This window comes from Mobula hypostoma, chromosome 26 (assembly GCF_963921235.1).
Source record: "Mobula hypostoma chromosome 26, sMobHyp1.1, whole genome shotgun sequence".
In the NCBI taxonomy this organism is placed as follows: domain Eukaryota; kingdom Metazoa; phylum Chordata; class Chondrichthyes; order Myliobatiformes; family Myliobatidae; genus Mobula; species Mobula hypostoma.
Genome location: NC_086122.1, coordinates 22,921,716 through 22,939,727, shown reverse-complemented (window position 1 = coordinate 22,939,727; position 18,012 = coordinate 22,921,716). Strand labels below are relative to the sequence as shown.

At 42.2% G+C, this 18,012-nt stretch overlaps 1 protein-coding gene across 3 annotated transcripts in view; it reads left to right on the top strand.

The window, feature by feature from the left end:
• fhl3a (four and a half LIM domains 3a) overlaps positions 1-18,012 on the top strand; it is a 181,551-nt gene that overhangs the window by 131,550 nt on the left and 31,989 nt on the right. The window contains exon 1 of one of the 3 annotated variants that reach the window (XM_063033879.1): positions 6,510-6,582. The exons of the other annotated variants lie outside the window; for them this stretch is intronic. The gene's annotated coding sequence lies outside the window, so the exon portion shown is untranslated. Of the gene's footprint in view, positions 1-6,509; positions 6,583-18,012 lie in introns of those variants that run through there. 3 annotated transcript variants of the gene reach the window in all.

Sequence of the window (18,012 nt, the reverse complement as noted above, 5' to 3'; positions counted from 1 at the left end):
CTTATCCGTGTAAGCGGAACAAGTGCTACACATGCCCTTACACTTCCTCCCTTACCACCATTCAGGGCCCCAAACAGTCCTTCCAGGTGAGGCATCACTTCACCTGTGAGTCGACTGGGGTGATATACTGCGTCCAGTGCTCCCGATGTGGCCTTTTATATATTGGTGAGACCCGACGCAGACTGGGAGACCGCTTTGCTGAACATCTACGCTCTGTCCGCCAGAGAAAGCAGGATCTCCCAGTGGCCACACATTTTAATTCCACATCCCATTCCCATTCTGACATGTCTATCCACGGCCTCCTCTACTGTAAAGATGAAGCCACACTCAGGTTGGAGGAACAACACCTTATATTCCTTCTGGGTAGCCTCCAACCTGATGGCATGAATATCGACTTCTCTAACTTCCGCTAAGGCCCCACCTCCCCCTCGTATCCCATCTGTTACTCATTTTTATGCACACATTCTTTCTCTCACTCTCCTTTTTCTCCCTCTGTTCCTCTGAATATACCTCTTGCCCATCCTCTGGGTCACCCCCCCCTTGTCTTTCTTCCCGGACCTCCTGTCCCATGATCCTCTCGTATCCCCTTTTGCCTATCACCTGTCCAGCTCTCGGCTCTATCCCTCCCCTCCTGTCTTCTCCTATCATTTTGCATCTCCCCCTCCCCCTCCAGCTTTCAAATCCCTTACTCATTCTTCCTTCAGTTAGTTCTGACGAAGGGTCTCGGCCTGAAACGTCGACTGCGCCTCTTCCTAGAGATGCTGCTTGGCCTGCTGCGTTCACCAGCAACTTTGATGTATGTTGCTTGAATTTCCAGCATCTGCAGAATTCCTGTTGTTCTGAAGAATTATCCGGTTTATGTTCTTGCACTAGCAATGCTTCCTGACTGAAAATGCATTTGTTCAATTTGTTTCAATCCAAAGAATGTGATGTACTTCGACACTGCGGTGTTCACCGAGCTTGGCAATTAGCTTGCGGACATCTCATCACCAGTCGAGGTGACATCCTCGGTGTGCAGCTGTTGGTGTTTTTCTCTGGGAGCGCTCGTGGTCATATAGCCCCCCGCTCGCTTGCCTCGATCTTGATTGCTGCCCATTCAAAATTCACCACCATCCTAAATGTAATCTACTGCACAACAGTGAATTCTCATTAATTACTGTTTAGTTAAATGGCAACTTGGGTTTTTCATAACCATGATGATAAGTTTTCAAATCAAAACTTTGCCTTTATCTGTTAATATTTATCATGCAACTCATTATGACATTGGCAAAATGGATTCAAAAGATCCACTTTATCTGACATGTGGCCTATTCCCTGCATTGTCATTAATTGGCAATAAATTGACTTTGCGATGCGCTTATATAAAGGAACACGTATCAGATGGCTTTAAAAGACTGGTCTAATTTAGCAACTCAGTCAAGTTCCAGTTTGCCTTTGAGAAAATCCAGGCACGATGAGGTGATTATTCTGTGAGATTTCACCCTGCTTACTTGCACTGATTTGGTCTTTGAACGTTGCTTCTGGTTTGCTCGTGTGAATGAAATCCTGTAGAGTGTGAAGCAAGAAAATGTGGCAATTATGAATGATGATTCCCTTTAACCTTAAAGATCCCCCTCTACCGTCTGAGGTGGACTCTTTCTAATGACCTGCTGCTACATGTTGACTTCTTTGGCAGTACCTTGATTTCATGGATAACTTCCAGTCTGGTTTTGAGATAACTGATGAGGCCAGTGAAGGATCATAGATGAGGCAGGAAACGTTAAAGTTGGTCCATTCATCGTGCTGTTTATGTTGGGTTCCTTTATAGACTTAAGGCACTGGGCACCATTCTCAATGGTTCTTTTCCACTTTGGATGTTCACAGACTCCTGGAAACCCTAGTGAATGGGGATGGTGCTTCTCATGAAAAGGGCTTTGAGAATATCCATGAATCTTTTCCAAAGACTGCCTGGTAATGTCTTACTGCTCAGAACTTGGTTGTCTGTTGCGGGAGTCTAATATCTGGCATATGGTTTGATATTGCCTGCCCAGAGGACCCAAACAAGTGCCACAAATGATTTGGTACCTAGGATGATGCCCTCGGATAGGAACTACTGTTGGTTTCTTTATCCTTCCAGTTGATGTTGGCATTGAGGCTTTGTCAGCAATAACAAGTGCCTTTAGATGCCTGTCACAAGTAGTCCAATTCTCATGAGTGTCTAGGAGGGTTAGAATCATTGCTGCCTGGTTGGACATGAATTTTGTGCCAGGTGTGAAGCCCAGTTCCTCAAATAACCTTGCCCTCGATTGGTCAAAGACATTGCTGCCATGGAGAATTTCATCATTGCTGTCTTACTTCATTGGAAGATAGTTCCTGTTGTTACTGTGATCAAAGTCGCCAGAGAGCCATTGAATCTGATGATATATAAGTCTTTATTCATCATAAGTGGGCATTCTTCTTCAGACCCCCTTGGTAGTCTCCCAGATGCAGAAATACATCATGTTTTTCTACCCTTAAGATCAAAGGCAGGAGTAAGTGATCCAATACAGTTTAAATAGTTATAATGATATTGTTGACTTCAATACTTTACGTTGACAATATTGACAATACTTCCTTTGAATTACATATCTACAGTGGGAGGCACCTCTGAATGGACAAATACCCTCGCTGAGATAAACTAATTGCAACTTCTCTGAACTTTTTTACAATAGTGCAGATTACTTGAACCCACAGTTGCCTGGGTTGATGCAGGCCAATTAGCGCATCCCATTGTCTTATTGTTTGGCTGAGGCATATACAAACATATCATGCTCATCATTTCGCAAGCCATAACTCTTTGTTGGCATCGCTGACTTCAATGTACTGCTTGAAATCTACAATCAGAATTGATGACCAGTTCTTGTTGAATTAATATCTGCCATATTCATATAACTCCAGAATACCCCCTGACAGCTCCCGAGGTGTAGAAACTGATTCCTATTTTCCAGGATCTCACCTTGAGCTTTTATTAACAGGAAGTAACATTGTATACCTGGTTCAGGTTGGTGGAAGTTTGCTATTCAGGTGTTGAGTGAAAATTGTATCTTTTTGGAAGCATTAGGTAAACATGTCAGCTCTGACCCAGAGCTCAGATACTTGGTGTACAGTATCATAAGTGAAATCTTTGTACCTCAGGTCAGCTATGAAGGCTTGGATGCACTTGTCTGTGGATTGTAGGCACCACAGATAGAAAAGTTTCCTTTTGGGCTTGTAGTGAGACACTTGGAGATGAGGAGCATTGTTGCCAAATCAGAGAGGAATCTGAGGAGGATGCTCCTTCCACTTACTCACCTGCCTGACGGTCAAGAATCAAAGGCGAGAGTGTGGTTGAAAAAGATTGTGTTGGTGAAGGTCCAGTTTGGAGTCATTACACAGTGACAATCAGGTTCACTATACCTCTTGACAGCTTCGGGATTGGCTCTTCGGCCAATGGATGAGGACACTAGTGCCTCGGAAATGGCAGGCAGCCTTCTCCTGTTAGCTCAGCCAGGTTTCTATCCTTTCTTGAGATGGTTTCAATGCCAAGTGTCACTGCAGTTCCTTGGTACACAGTTCTTTTCCAGATATGTACTGTGAGGTTACAGATTTGAGAGTGAAGTTCGTCAATGCTGAGCTTTGGCATTGCTCCATTGATAACAGCTGTCCCCAAGGCTTTGCTTTAATTGGAATGTGGCCTCTTCAGCTTGATGCGCAGCAAGGTTCAACTGAGTAGATTTCGTGGAATGGAGCCGAGGGGGAGCACGCTGACGTCAGAGTCATGATTGATGATGTCTTTAGGATATCTTGCATTAGGCACAGTCTACTCAATATCCATTTAACCTCCATTAGTAACTCTGTGAAGTGGGGTCCTGGGTGTTTCAGCTTTGATAGTGCTGAGGAAATCCACATGTCAATGCTGTCAGAAGACTGGTGGTTCTTATGCATTCTCCATCGACCATCAACTCTTAGGGTCAGGGGTTTCATAGGGTCATGAAATTGTACAAAATAGGAACAGCTCCTTCTGCCTGCTGTATCAATGAAGACAGGCAGCCGTCATTGTTGTCTGTTGCCAATCTCAGTTGCCCTCCTCTGCACTTTACTCATTTGAGTAGCTGTCCAGATGCCTCTGAAATGTTTTCTTTTCAGTGACACAGTGCGGAGCCATGCCATCCCAGCAAACTCTGACAAGCCCGATTGATCCTAGCCTAACAACTCACGATATGTCTTTGGACTGTGGGAAGCCCATGTATTCCATACAGGGACTCCTTACAGAACGGTGCCAGGGTTGAACTCTGAATTCCAGAACACCCGGAGCTGGAATAGCATCTTGTTCAATGTTACACTACCATGGCACCCCAACACCCACATCGTTACATTACTTGGCCCCCACCACCTCCTTATGGTGGCTCATTCCAGAGCTACTCTATGAGTGAGAAATATTTACCCTTCAGATCCCCTTGAAACCTTCTTCCCCTCAACTCTTGTCTTAGACACTCCGCTTTCACTGGATCTTGCCCTTCCAGAACCTGCAGGGCTGTTCCCTTCTTCTGTGAAGCATTGTGACTTTCCAATGAGTTTGCAGTTAATTGGTTCCTGCATCTTAAGGTGATTCTCCTTTTGATAGCCCATATTTCAGATTTGAGTTTATGAGGTCCAAAAATGAACCAAAGATGATTTTGGGAAGACCACAGATCCTATTCAACACTAGGAGAGTTTGTAAATCTATCCATCCAGCAGGTACAGGGTGTTAAGACAATTTAAAATCCATATTAAGGTGTTGCTGCCCACTTGGAGCACCTACTGAAAGCTCTTAACTTCCCAGCTTCAGGGCTGCCCTTAGAAGCACATGGTCTTCATCTGCAGACCCTGAGGCAGATATTTCTCTTGTACTGAGAGTTCAAATGCAGTTTGTTCTCTTGTGTGTATTCCCGATGTCTAATCACAGATCTCATCGCTGGCCTCACGACCAGCCTCAAGATCACTGAAAAAACTATAAAGTGGGTCTCAGAATAACTTTGTGATTACCTCATCCTGAAAAACAGTCTTACTTTACTGACTGCCATTGCGAGTCGCTTAAAATTATCTCCAATTCAGAAAAGTTTCCATGACTTAAGTCAAACTGATTTATGGACCATGAATCTAATAGTTAAGTCCGTTCCATGTAGGGCACAGGGGAAGGCCAATTAAATATGTGTGCAGTAAACTCTGGTGTTTATGGTTTCTCCAAGCAACACAAAGGAAACATTGTAGATTGATGAGAAATGAACATTACATCAAACCCCGTTGTTATGTGATGGCTTATGATGTCACATGACTAAATCACTTATAGCACCTCTGAGCTATGGCTGGAAGCCATAAGGATGTGGTTTTTATCTGGACTTCATGAGCAATTACTTTCCATTTCCTCAGTCAGATTCCGATGGCTATAAAGCTTGAACTCTGGAACTTAATAGCAGCTACCACAGTCATTTCCCACAGACCATTCTCAGCCGTCTTTCAAATATCTTACACCTTTTATAGTTTTACCTGACTGAGATTAGTGTGTTCAAATGCTGAGACATCAAACTGTCCTCTGACTTCATGTCCATAACTTAGCATTTTTTAAATGATTCATGCAGTAGTTTTGAACTAGTTCATCATCTTTCCAGTCTCTCTACCACAATTCTTTTATTTCCCTCTCATTTATTCATCTGTCCATGAGTATAGGACGAAGAGGTCCTTCTGCAGCTGTACAGGGCCCTGGTGAGACCACACCTGGAGTATTGTGTGCAGTTTTGGTCTCCAAATTTGAGGAAGGACATTCTTGCTGTTGAGGGAATGCAGCGTAGGTTCACAAGGTTAATTCCCAGGATGGCGGGACTGTCATATGTTGAAAGATTGGAGCGACTGGGCTTGTACACACTGGAATTTAGAAGGATGAGAGGGGATCTGATTGAAACATATAAGATTATTAAGGGATTGGACACGCTGGAGGCAGGACGCATGTTCCCGCTGATGGGTGAGTCCAGAACCAGAGGCCAGAGTTTAAGAATAAGGAGTAGGCCATTTAGAACGGAGTTGAGGAAAAACTTTTTCACCCAGAGAGTGATGGATATGTGGAATGCTCTGTCCCAGAAGGCAGTGGAGGCCAAATCTCTGGATACTTTCAAGAAAGAGATGGATAGAACTCTTAAAGATAGCGGAATCAAAGGTTATGAGGATAAGGCAGGAACTGGATACTGATTGTGGATAATCAGCCGTGATCACAGTGAATGGTGGGGCTGGCTCGAGGGGCTGAATGGCCTACTCCTGCACCTATTGTCTATTGTCTATTTCCTCTCCTTCCCTCTCTCTGTTGCAGTATTTGAAGTTTTTCTTTAGCCGATGGGTGACTCTGCTCAGGATAGTGCAAGAGCTGGGATTGGCAGGAACCCAAATCAAAACAGGAAACTCATTGTCTGTTCATTCATATGTTTCAACCTTGGCCCAAAGCACACATCATTTCTATATAAGTCAGTTTCTTTCTGCAGGAGGAGAGAAAACTTTACAACAATGGGTTTCAAGACCACAATTTTCACCGCCATGTATGTGTTCTTTCTCTGCTGTGTAAGTATTGTTTGATGCGTACCATTAGCCATTATTATCACCGCTCTGTACAAGTTCTCAATTGGTTTCAAGACTCTTATTGTAAAAAAAACTTCAAAACTAACATTTGTGAGGAAAATCTAGTTTTATCTGTGAAAAGTCTGCATTTTCTCTTGAATTCTTAAGAACTGTCAAAAGAGATGAGCCAGTATTTTCCACAGAGGTTTACGAAGGCACTGCAGAATGACACTGTTCCTCTTGTAATTTGCTGGCTGTCACATTCCTCAATGGAAATAATCTCCTCTGGTCACACAGACGGCAATTTACATCCTCTGTAAATACTGCCATCCACAGGACCTTCTTTAAACGCCCAGGCAATGGCTAGCAGGTGCTGCACATATTAGAATTGTGATATAAGCCAAGCTGCGTCAAGGGTTAACTAGTTCTGACAGAACACGTTTTTTAGTCCCAGTGGTCACATGTAGGATCTCATGACTGTCAGCAATTTGTCTCCGGAGTAACTGAGTACACTCTGTGTTGTGTTCTTTGGGTCTAGCTATCAACGCAATTGGCTGGGAAGGGGAAATTGGTTGATTTCCCACTTTTGATAGCGGTCTAGCAGAGGTTACATTTTGTGGGCTTGGTCTGTTTGTGATTCTCTTGGTGATACATGAGAATTAATGTATAATCACAATAACAAAAAGCAACCCATCTCTCCAAGACACATTGCCATTGCAAGAAATTCTGAAGCTGAAAACAAAAATGCTGGGGATATTTTTATAGATTTACCTTGAGGAAAGGTTACCAATATTCCTGTTGTTGGGTGAAATGTATTTGAATCCTGCTTACACTGAAAGAGTTGTTGTCTAAGCTAATATAAAGTTTGCTTTTGATAGCTAGGGAAACGTTTTAATAGAATACAGTACCTGGAGATCTGTGAAGGGACTTTAACATAAGGCAATGTAGTATGTTAAGCAACACACATAAAAATTCCAGCATCTGCAGATTTCCTTGTGTTTCCATGTAGTATGTTGATTTTTTTGTGAATAAATAACTGTCAAAGAGCAATTTAGATCTGAAATCATGATAATGAAACTGTTTACAAATAATATGCATTATAAAATTATCAATGCCAGCTAATTACACCGGAAATTCACATTGTGTATTTGGGTTCTAATCCAGCATAGCCAGATAACATCGATTTTTCTTGGTAGTAACTGTCTGGGATTTTTAACTATAACATGTAGGGATATACTAAGTTGGACACAGAAGTCCATATTTAAAGTAGTTGGGCAAAGAAAATCTATTTTCCCTTTAAACTTATGATAAGGAAAGATTGAATAGGCTTTGGCTTTATTCCTTGGTATGTGGAAAATTGAGGGTAAATTTGATAGAGATATACAGAATTCCGCTCCCCCCCACCTCTCTCTCTGGCTATCCATCCCATAGGATGATGATGGTTCCTTTCAGTCAGTTCAGTCAGAAAGGAACAACGTGTGCGTGAATTGATTTTAGGTGAGTAGGGGGCTGCACAGGTCCAGACCCACCCTCTCGACATCCCTTCCCAGGTTGAGCGGCATGGTGGGGTCCAGGACGGCCGGGGGAAGTTCTATTGCAGTGAATGGCCAGACCAAGCTTCGATGCAAGGGATGCCCTTTCCGCGCTTCATGGCACGTGTTTGCTAGATGGCCGTTGACCCTACGAGAGGGTTCAATTGCTCTTTGACAGGTCTTGTTTTTTGTCCTGCGGGGTGTCTAGCCACCCTCCTGACCAGGCAAGCCTGGTGGGGGAGCCGGTTTAGTCGCCGACCACCCGACCATGTGACAGGTAGTACTGGGTTACATGGTACCAGTAGCACTCAGACCAGTGACCTGACCATACAAAATTATGAGGGGCATAGATGGGGTAAATGTAAGCAGGCTTATTTTCCACTGAGATTAAGTGGAACTACAATGAGACGTCTGTGAGATCTGTCAGGGTGCATATACTGATAATTTTCCAGATCGTAAAGTTGGAAAAAAGACTTGCATTTATATATCATTTTTAAACAATCCGAAGAAATACTAAAACTTTTCAGCCAATTACGTACTTGATAAATTAAGTCATGCTTTTAACTTAGCAAACACTTAGGAACATTGCACGTTAATTCCAAGGTCCAAAGATGTTAAAGATGTTGGAATTTGTGCCCGTACCACTGAAGTCTGTACATTCAGGTCCTAAACCAATTGAGTATAACATTTAGACTGGCTCTCCAGAGCAGTACAACATGCTATGCTTTAAATAAAGCTGTCATTTATGTGAAACTCTTAAGAAACCCCTTTTATTATATCTGATTAGAAGTTTAACAGCTACAGTTCTATTTTGAACAAATATTCAATTGAACAGAATTGAATATTGAATAGAAACTATTCTATTCAATATTTATCCTTGAAACTAATAGTCAAATAGTTCTAAATCTGATGGTGCTGAAAACATTCAGCACATCAAGCAGCATCTGGGTAACGTGTTAAAGTTTGAACACTTATAAGTACCATGGTCTACTGAAGCAAGCACCATTCATGTTAGCTGCGCACAGACACAGCAGTGCAGTATTTACTTTCTGCCTGTTATGCTGCTGGCGTTTAGGGCGTCAGTGAAGGTCCTTCAGCCTCGGTGGTGTTCAGGGCTTCCTCGCAGTTTTCACTACTGTCAGTCATCCAAGTTCAGGGTGGAGACTCAGGAATACCGTCGCACTCGGATGTAGAGGGACTCTTCATTGCTGTTTCCATAACAACTTTGTTTTACCAGTCAGGGTTGTTAGCCCTGAGCTGAACCCCCATTCACCCGGAGGATTGGTGGACCACTCTTAGTCTGTCCTCTCCCCTTTGACCTGTTTGGCATGGGTGACCCTGCCAAGAGCCAAAGCATAAAGCCCTGACTCCAGCCAGAGTAGCTCTCCGGGTCATTGAGGCACTGAGCCTCCAAACCCTACGACAAGGCAGTGCTCCTCTTCGAGGAGCAGTACAATAGCACAGCAGCTTTTTGTCATATTCCTACTGCTGAATTACACTGGGCATCACTTGACTGTAGCAGTTGCAGTACCACACTTTAAAAGTAATAATTTTCTGTGAAGAACACTGCAAATACTAAGCTGAGAAAGGTACAACATAAATGCAAGTCCTTCTCTTGCTGGTGCTACTGGGCCAATTCTCTGAGCTGACACATCTTGTCCATTTGATGTCCGACTGAGATGCAAAAATTAAAGAGAAGAGCAACCTACCCCTCTGTATAACTACAAAGTGACAAAATAAAGATGAGGAGCGCACACAAAATGCTGGAGGAGCTCAGCAGGTCAGGCAGCATCTATAGAAATGAATACACAGTCAATGTTTCAGGCCAAGATTCTTCTGCAAGACTGAGAAGAAAAGGGGGAAGATGCCAGAATTAGAAAGTGGGGTTAGGGGAAGGAAGCTAACTGGGAGGTGATAGGTGAGGTCAGGTGGGTGGAAAAGGTCAAAGGCCGGAGAAGAAGGAATCAGATAGGAGAGGAGAGTGGACAGTAGGTGAAAAGGAAGGAGAAGGGGATCTAGCGGGGAGGTAATAGGCAGGTGAGAAGGGGTAAAAGGTCAGAGTGAGGAATAAAGGAGGGGGGACAAATTTGTTTACCAGAAGGAGAAATCAATATTCATACCATCAGGTTGGAGGCTACCAAGATGGAATATAAGGTGTTCTGTAAAGAAGAGGCATAATAGCTGGTCAAAAACCAGGAAAAGGTACAGGCACAACTATGTTAGTTTATGGTTTCACAATTTGTTCAGTAAAGTCAGGGAAAATTGCAAGGGAATACATAATGTTTGCTTGTTCCGTAATTGTAAGGAAGGGAAAACAGCAAAGGCTGTGATAGGCCAGGATCAGAAGTGCAGAGGTTTGAGGGACTTCAAGTGGGGCTACACAACTTGTTAGCAAAACTGCATCTCACGGTGTTACCATGCACTAAACCCACACCTTTCACAATGGAGGATATCCATCAGGAGCAGTGATCAGTGTCACAAAGTACGTAGATCCACATCCAGGATACTGCCTTCCGCCAACACTCTACGTCAGCCTTCAAAACTGATCTCGGTAGAAACCATGCTTTAGCTTATTCACAAGTATTTCTTTTTAAAAAGGTGATCTTATTTGGATACCTTGTCGCAGTACTACTCAGGGATTGTACCAAAGAGGGAGACTGAGCAAATTGAAGTAACATCTGGAAGAAGCGTAAGAGAGGATTTTATGAAATTCCTTCTGCTTGCCAATGCTGCTTACACCCAGTAATTAATTTGAAAGTGGATGGTCTCTTTTTTAACAGAGCTTAACTTACTTTTTTGCTGTCCCAGGATAATAACAACTGTACTTCTTCATTATTGCTTTAATTTCTGCTGTTCTGTACAAGGCATGAAGTCTTCTCTGATTTTTTGATAAAGGTTAATCACTGCTGGTTTGAGTTAGTGGGATTTTTGCCTTGGAAGTTCCACTTACAGGAAGAGAAGCTGCAGTAGTATTTAAGGTTTTGCGAGGAGTGTCGTGGGGTATCATGCAGCAGAAGGGACTGGGGAATTGCTTGCTGAACCTCAACTGTGCTGTCAAAAGCTTTGGTGTCCACGAAATGCTGAACGGTGAGAAGCTCAAGTTGAGAAGATGAACGCTTTGGAGAGTAAAGTCTTCCGTTTGAGTCTGTCAGTCTTATGAACCTTAATGATACTGTAGATAGAATGATATTGCAAGAGATGATTGATATATGGCAATCATGTATCTTTTGAAACTTTTATCTCCAATAGCTTTAGTTAGGTTTCAGACATTTTGGGTGCCTAGTGCATATATGAAATCCTAAGTGTTGTTAATTTTTCACTGAGCCCTCATCAGCCTTGCATGCTAAAGTTCAAAGTACAATTTATTATCAGAGTACGTATATGTCACCACATACAATACTGAGATTCTTTTTTCCTGTGGGTTTACTCAGCAAATCTATAGAACATTAACTATAACAGGATCTATGGAAGATCAAGTAAAGCATAGAAGCAAATGCAAATTAAAATAAATAGCAAGGACATGAAATAACAAGATAAAGAGTCCTTAAAGCGAGATCATTGGTTGTGGGAACATCTCTACAGATGAGTGTAGTTATCCTCTTTTGTTCAAGAGCCCGATGGCTGAGGGATCGTAACTGTTCTCGAACCTGGTGGTGCGAGTCCGGAGGATCTTGTTGGCAGCAGTGAGATAAAAGCGTGGCCTGGGTGGTGAGGATCTTTGATGGGTGCTGCTTTCCTACAACAGCTAGTTGACGAGCTGGAACTTCTGTCAATAAAAGGACACTGTGCCTTGTCACTGACCCAATGCAGTCATACCTTTTACAGTATTCTGAACTTCCATTGTTGTCCCAATCTTAAATGATAGCATTATTTTACTGTTTACTCATGGGATTTCCAGTGAACCAGCTGCTTATTATTCACAGCCATTACACAGAACTGCTTCTAGAAGCAAATCAGTAAATTATAAAGTGTAATTCAAATGTAAATGTTTTCCAGTTATATTGCGTTAAATGCATTCCCTTCATAGTTAATGCTACCAAGGAGTGGACACTGTTTCAAAATTAATGTTATAAATTGGATTTTGGTTTGTTTTATTTGTATTGAATTGCTGAAGTACAATCCTCACAGCAAAGGCTTTAAAATTGGTTGATCTTATCCCTGGTTTAGAGTAATGTTGTTGAAACAGAATATTTCTAGACAAATTTGCATTGCAGTTATATGATTTTATAGCACAGTGCAGTAAAACAACAGGTTCCCACATTCCATCACCAGTTGAGAAAGTGCAGGCATACTTGTATTCATAAAAATGAAAAGCTTTTTTGTCTCTTGTTATTCTGTCAGTTCTGTTTGCTGACTTCCATCCCCTTGACCAATGACCCTGAAAAGTTCCAAGTTCATTCTAAACTTCATTGTCGATTTGAAAAAAATAGCAGTCACAGCTATGCTGACTGCCTTTGCGCATCTCTCTGAAGGTATCGTCTTTCTCAGTAATGCACTTGTATCTTCTGTTATTACTGTGTATCATCTGTACACAGTATGATATTTACTCTAAGATAAAATGGCTATACTAAACAAATCACTGTACACATTACAAAGATTGATTTCATGTTAAATTCCAGTTCCTTTTTACTTAAATCACTTTCTTTCTTTTTATTATTCACAAGAAGTGGCTGATGCTGGTGAGGCTAGCTTTTCATGCCAAGCTTGAATTGCTCCTGAGTTGGTATAGTGAGCCATTATTTGAATAACTACAAGTAAATACTTGTAGACAAAGATACTGTTGGGTAACTCAAATAGTAATCAAAATGAACTCGTAGTTTATGTACTAGTACTGTTTGGGCATAGTCTGGACTTAGGATACATAGCAAAATAATAACTTCAACTATCTTCAGCAACCAATCTTTAGACCTGAAGGTGGAGTGTAGATTAAACTTAAAATGCAGCTCTGGACAAAAGGCTCCCAGAGTTATGAACAGCAGTTAACTGAAAAAGCAGACAATGCTGATTGGCATTGATTTTTGGGTGTTTGGAGCATGGGTGTGAAGAAGGAAGTGTGGAAGTTGTATGTAATTCAAAGGAAGTTTTGTAGATACATTGTAAATATAGAATTGTCTTTTGATCTTTAGTATAGAAAATGTCATGTAATACTGGGTCGATCAGGCCTCTTCCTCTGAAAGGGTTTCAATATGATGCCTGCTGTTCATTTTTGTGAATAAACCACTTCTCTATCCACTAGCTTCAGTCTCTCTCCAGTGACCTTGTATTTAGTTTCTTTTCCAATACTGCCGGGTGAGGCGCAACAAGGAAGGTATAGTGATATATTTCCGAATCAGGAATGTTTAACTACTAGGGGACTTGAAGTGAGATTCATCCCTTGCTCTTGCTGTCTTGACCTTCTGATTGGTAGAGGGCGTGGATTTGAATGGTGTGGTCAGAAATGCTATGGTTCATGCATTGGGACTCTATGACACAGGGCATACTTTAAAAACTATGTGATCTGTTTTCCCACCACAAAACTGGGTGAGAAGAAGATGCCATTAGACAGGCAAAGGCAGTGAATTGCAAGGGAGATCAAGTTGCAAAGCAATGCAAGTGACTTATTGCAAGTAAGTGCCTATGGCCGACCGATCGATTCAATCAAAGTGCTGGAGGAATACAGTAAGGTCAGGCAGCATTTATAGAGAAAAACATGTACTTGACATTTTGGGCCAAGACCCTTTGTCCTAATGAAGGGTCTTGGCCCAAAATATCAACTGTTTATTCCTCTCCCAAGGTGCTTCCTGATCTGCTGAATTCCTCTGGCATTTTGTGCATGTACGTTGCTCAGGATTTCGAGCTTCTACAGAACCTCTTGTATTTACATCTTAACTTGTTCTCTTTTTCTATTATACTAGCCAGACATGAACGTCTTAAAAGTTGCTTGAAATTCCAGCATCTGCAGATTTCCTCGTATGAACGTTTTACTCCTCTTTCTATTGGGCTGTCCACAACCTGATGCTGTAACTGCCTCAAACTTACAGCATCGTCTTTGGTGATCACAGTTGATCTAACTTCATGATTTTAGTGACAAATGGTATTTAAAAATGGACAAACTGGAACCTCAAGCAAACATAGGAAATGCCATTGCATCTGCTTTGTTTGTTAAATGCTATTACCTCTACCAGTATGTGACGGAGAGACAAGAAGATGCTAAAAGAGGCATTCATTCTCAGGAACATTGAATCATTGAGGCAAAACTGTCTGCATAGTCCAAATAAGCCTTCGAGCTTTATCACAGCCTGCGGCTAGAACAATAGCTGGTGTTTTATCAAATTAAGCCAGGGTTTTATACACTGAGAAAGGATTTTGGCAGTGACTACTTCACTCTATCAATTCACAATGATGAGAGGAAGTTTGATTTGGAAGCCGATGATGATGAAATAACACTTGATCCCTGCTCAGCGGAGCAGAAGCCCAGCAGTGCTACAGCAAACTAATTCTACTGTTTGTGGAATTGAACCTTGCACTTTCTGGTTCCTCTGCTTCACAGGGATGAATCAAAAACCATTGCTAACAAGAAGCGGGGCAAGAGTCTGAATGCTTAGAACCACTACTTCTATTCTCCAAATGTATCGTCCCATCATGGAAGTATCTACTTGTAGAATCATTAACCTGCATGCAAGTAAAGCCTTCCTTTAGCCAGAGGGTGGTGAATCTATGGAATTCATTGCCATGGAAGGCTGTGGAGGCCAAGTCATTGGATATATTTAAATCGGGGTTGACAGATTCTTGAATGTTAGAGTGTGAAAGCTTGCTTGGAGAAGTCAGGAGAATGGGGTTGAGAGGGAAAGTTAGTCAGCCATGACGGAATGGTGAAGTAGACTTGATGGGCCGAATGGCCCAATTCTGCTTTGTTGTCTTATGGTTATATAGTCTAAAGAATGACGTGTACTTGCTACAATTGCGATGAATATTTTTGTTGATATTTGCTCTTCTGTCACAAGGCTAGAAAAATACAATAATTTTAAACCCACATGTATGAATGTTTTGTGTAACTATTATGATTACATCTTAAATAATGACCCTCATTTTATTTTCAGTCAATCCTTAATTGTTATGATGTTGTCTCTCAAAGTTCAAAGTTAATATCAAGTTTACATATATGTCACCATATCCAGCCTTAAGATTCATTTTCTCGTGGGCATACGCAATAAATCCATAATAGGATAACAACCATAAGAAAACCAGTGAAAGACCATACCAACCGGACATTCTACCAGTGTGTAAAGACAAAACACAAAAGAAAGAAATAATAATGATAAATAAACAAACAATAAATACTGAGAAAGTGGGATGAAGAATCCTTGAAAGTGAGTCCATAAGTTGTGGGAACAGTTCAGCGATGGGTCAAGTGAAGTTATCCCTTTTACTTCAAGAGCTGTAACTGTTGCTGAACCCGGTGAAGTGAGTCCAAGCACAATGCAAGAAGTTCTATACGAACCGTTGGGATACCTGTAAAACAGGGAATACTCAAATGAGAGTTCGTCTCTCGTACTTTCTGAACAAAGTTTTTTTTCAATAGATTGCTTCATCCGTTTTCACCTGGATTCGGGACTCACCAGCTGAAACAGGTGTGTGCCTTTGGGCAGCAACAGAAGAAGCACAAGAGACTGTGGTACCTTTCCCTGAGGGAAATGCAGCTGCTGCTGGCTGGCTCCTCCCACTTGGGGCAGGTCAAGTTGGAAAATGGATTGAAAGTACTAAATGTAAAGAACCTTCCTCACTAGGTATGCCTGAGTGTTAAAGCACATACGTTTCAGTGGCCACTTGATCAGGTGCCTTATGGACGTAATGGAGTGGCCACTGAATGTGTGTATATCTGTGCTCTTCTGCTGCCAAAGCCCATCAGCTTCCAGGTTTGACAGGTGTGTTCAGAGCCATTTTTCTGCACACCACTGTTGTAACATGTGTTTTAGTCTGGACATTCTCCTCTGACCCCTCTCATAAACAAGGCGTTTTCGCCCACAGAGCTGCCACTCAGTGGACGGATTTTGGTTTTTTTTTGCACCATCCTCTGTAAATTCTAGACACTGTCGTGCATGGAAAAACCCAGGAGATCAGCAACTTCTGAGATACTCAAACCACCCCATCTGGCACCAACAATCATTCACGGTCAAAGTCACTTACATCACATTTCTTCCTCATTCTGATGTTTGGTCTGAACAGCTTGACCGCATCGGCATAATTTAATGCAGTGTGTCGCTGGTACATCATTGGCTGATTAGATATTTGGTGAAGAAGCAGCCGTACAAATGTAAATTATAAAGTGTCCCCTGAGTATATGTCTTGTTGAAAACGTTGTTTTCAGTTATTGCATGCAGCAATACCAATGTCCTCCGGTGTTTAATGGGATTAGTTTAGATGGGTGATTGATGGTCGGCACAGACTTGGGGTGGGCTGTAGGATCTTTTCTTGTGCTGTATCGCTCCAACTAAATGACACAGGACTCCACCATTCTCATTGTTCCACCTTCTTACCCACGTAACCACTCAGAAATGAGAGTAAACGGAAACTCCCACTTCAAATGCTCGATGGAACAAATCCAACGTGCTCCAAGCTTTCTCTGGCTCCTCATAAACACTTGCACATCTTATTACATCAACTAGTTGGGTTGGCATAACCTGGACTGCTTTCTTGTGAGGTTATGATTCAATATGCTTTGCATGATTTTAGGCAGTAATTATACATGAATTCCAATTTCAGTAGCATCTCCAGCTGTAGATCCAATCTTCCGCCTCTTTTTGAGGTGGAGAAGAATGCTGTCTTCCTTTTTATTTAAACAGCTGGAAGTTTTAAAGTCAGTAAAGCAGATGACAAGTTGTCTTTAAAACGTAAACATTTTGGAGTCAAAGTGCTTGCTATCAGCTGCCACTCTCTCAGTGGTGATTTGGAATAGCTGTTGACCGCTGTCGGAACACTTGGGTTACAAATTTGAATACATATCGAACAAGGCTTGTTCTCCCTGCTGCAGTTTTGGCTCCATCAGCAGGGCAGTTCGAGGGGTGACAGACTTCCCTTGACTTTTCATGCTTGTGCCAAGTCAGTGAGTGCTGGCTGGCATAGTTAGAGCTTCAGCTGCGGGCTTGGCAGAGGTCACTGATCTCAGCACAGGGATCAAGAACTGAACCTGGAAGAAGGATGGAAGTGCATTTTTTTTTCAACTTAACATCACTTGTCTTTAGCACTGCCCCAACTTCAAAGCTGAAAAAGTTGTCTGAAGGTTCATGAGAGTTTGGACAGGATAGGTAAAGGAGGAAATGTTTCCACCGGCAGAAACCTGAGGCCACGATTCAAAGTTAACTTCCCTGGAAGGGAGATTTGCGGCTTCACTTCTCCAACAGGGTGTGGTTTATTTTTGATCTGGTTAGATTAGGTTATGAGGACACTCAGTCCTCATTTATTGTCATTTAGTAATGCATGCATTAAAAAATGATACAATGTTCCTCCAGTATGATATCACAGAAACACAGGACAGACCAAGACTAAACTGACAAAAACCACATCATTATAACATATAGTTACAACAGTGCAAAGCAATACTGTAATTTGATGAAGAGCATACCAGGGGCATGGTAAAAAAAAGTCTCAAAGTCCCGATAGCCCAACATCTCACGCAAACGGTAGAAGGGAGAAATTGTCCCTGCCATGAGCTTCCAGCGCTGCAAACTTGCTGATGCAGCATCCTGGAAGCATCCGACCACAGCGGACTCTGAGTCCATCCGAAAACTTCGAGCCTCCGACCAGCCCTTCGACACCGAGCACCATCTCTGCCAAGCGCTTCGACCCCTGTCCCGGCTGCCGAACAACAAGCAAAGCCGAGGACTCGGTGCCTTCCCCTCCGAAGATTTCGGATCACACAGTT